Source organism: Quercus suber, unplaced genomic scaffold (assembly GCF_002906115.3).
Source record: "Quercus suber isolate HL8 unplaced genomic scaffold, Cork oak 2.0 scaffold_98, whole genome shotgun sequence".
Classification (NCBI taxonomy): domain Eukaryota; kingdom Viridiplantae; phylum Streptophyta; class Magnoliopsida; order Fagales; family Fagaceae; genus Quercus; species Quercus suber.
In genome coordinates this window covers 63,932-66,509 of record NW_027069563.1, presented here as the reverse complement: position 1 = coordinate 66,509, position 2,578 = coordinate 63,932, and positions in this window count along the sequence as shown.

The window sequence follows — 2,578 nt, the reverse complement described above, 5'->3', positions numbered from 1 at the left end:
ACCACCCTATGCTTACTTTCTCTCAATAACAACTTCATCAAACCCTATCCATCAAATGTAGTAATATGCCTGTATTTGGAGGTGCATTTCATCATGTAATTACTAGCAAAAGGTTTTTGTAATCATGGAGTTAAATAGATAAGGTAAAATACTTCAATAGATCGCATTTTCAAAACGTGTTACATGTCTACGGATGATTAGTGAGCTACTGGAAATTTATTTATGGTAATTGTTGAAATCACACACAAGCTCAAGGTCCTACAATGGTGGATGAGAATCACACAGGAGAGAAAGTAGGAAGAGAGAGATTGTGAATGATTCGTATATACATAAATATCTTGCTCTGTTCTTTATATAGTGAGAACAGAGAAGCGGGAAAGGAGTAACAGATAACAAACTAACTAACCAATACAAAAGTGACAAGTACAAACTGAGTAACTAACTAAACTATTAACTACTGCATAAACGACATGCGGTTTTATGCACTACTAAACTGCAAGTAGTTTAGCAGAAATAAGCATGAAGTCTTTCTTCTTTCTCTTTCTTCTAACAGTAGTGTCATGTTGAATACATTCAATATATGATTCAAACTATGAACAGTCTATATTTATCTCATTATTTAATTATAATATTAATTTGCATCTGATTCTCTTTACAAAACTTCAGAAATACCCTGTTAGGCATATGCAACTAAGAGAGAGAATGAATAAATTTAGTTGAGGTTGCACAATCAATTAAAATTGAAATACTGCTTTTTATCCGTGATGTCCAAAAAAAAAAAAAAAAAAAAAGTCTAGTGATTAAGTGTGCATTTTGGTTAATATTTTTATTAAAAAAATTTTGTTCCTCTTGTGAAATTGCAAAAGTATAATTATACTTTGTATATTCAATATTTTCAAAATATAAATAAAGAAAAGTCCAAAATAATTATTTCTTAATACATTTTCATTTAATCATCTAATAAAATAGAACTTGATGTTAAAAAAAAAAAATTATGATTGATTTTACATAATTTCGCAACAATTTCCCTGTACAAACTTAAACTTTGTTAAAAAATCATTTTCCATCTTATTGTGAAATCTAATTTTGCCAAGATTCATAAGTAAATAAAAGTTAAATATTAAAGATAACTTTCCTATAATCTATAATTCAAATTAAGTTTTATATTTTATATGTCCATATTATTCTACTTAACATAACTTATTAGTGTTGCCAAGTAAAAGGAAAAATTAAAATTGAAAGATTCCAAACATACAGAGTTTGAAAATAGAAAGCCTCAATTGCTTAGCATTATGTTATATAATATGTCCAATATTTTTCCGTATTGCGTGCCAAGTAAAAAAAAAAAAAAAAAAAAAAATCCCAGATCGTTATGTAAACCAAAAAGCAGCAAAATAGCACCTAAATCTCGAAGTCCCAATCTATTAATTTTGGATAACAAAAAACTAAACTGTCAACACATATAAATCGAATGAAAAGAAAAAAAAAAAAAAAAAAATCAAACACACAATCATTTGACTTGGAAAAAAAATGATACGGGTAACACTTAGTGTTTTTTTTTAATATATAATTTTTAGTTTATTTTTCTAGATATAAAAAGCCCGAATGCGCTAAAACTACAGTAAAAAGCTACTGTGATTGGTTTGTTCAACATTTTGAACTGTTTTCGCTGCTTTTTATTATATTTTTTATGTAGAGCCGTTAGTTAACAACAATAAACTATCACAATATTTTTACATTGTTGAGGTGTTAATTCCTAAAGGTCAAAATAAAATATCATACTAGAATCAATCACAACTAAAATAAAAAGAAGTGCTACATCCACAATATTTTTCAAAACACTTTCATAACAAAAACGTGAATGCGTAAAGCTATAGTAGTAGCAACAACATTTTTTGTCTTTTGGTTTGTTCAAGTTGCATTGTTCACTGGTCTTCTTTTTCTTTCAGTAATAATTGCATGGTCAACTCTTTATATATATATAGCTGTTAGTTAACACTAAAAATTGTCATAATATTTTCACAATTGTTGAGGTGTTAATTCCTTATAGATTAAAATAAATATTATATTGGAACTAATAACGATAAAAATAAGGTATTGTGAAAAAAGAAGTGCTACATTCACAAATTTTTCACAATACTTTCATAACAAATCATAGATAGTAAATTGTTTATTGTTTTAATTTAAACTTTCCAATGAAATTACTTTTTTACTCACTAATAACAACTCGTAACAACCAACTATTTATGATTTGTTGTGAAAATTTGTAGACACAATATTTTCTTGTGAAAATATTAAGACATCTTCTTGTCGTCATAATATATTCACAACTACTGAAGTATTAATTTTTTAAGACATCTTCATGAAATATCAATTTTTTACAAGTCAAAATAATATAACATAATTATAAAGATTTTTTTTAAAATGTTGTATCATTTTGTTGAGCCAAAATTCAGTGTTTTTATATACAATTTCTTAGGTTGCTTTTGTATTTTTTTTGTATTGTATTTTTATCTTACGCATCTTTATGTAAAACACATAGTTTTACACAGACACACACACACCAATTAGGATAACA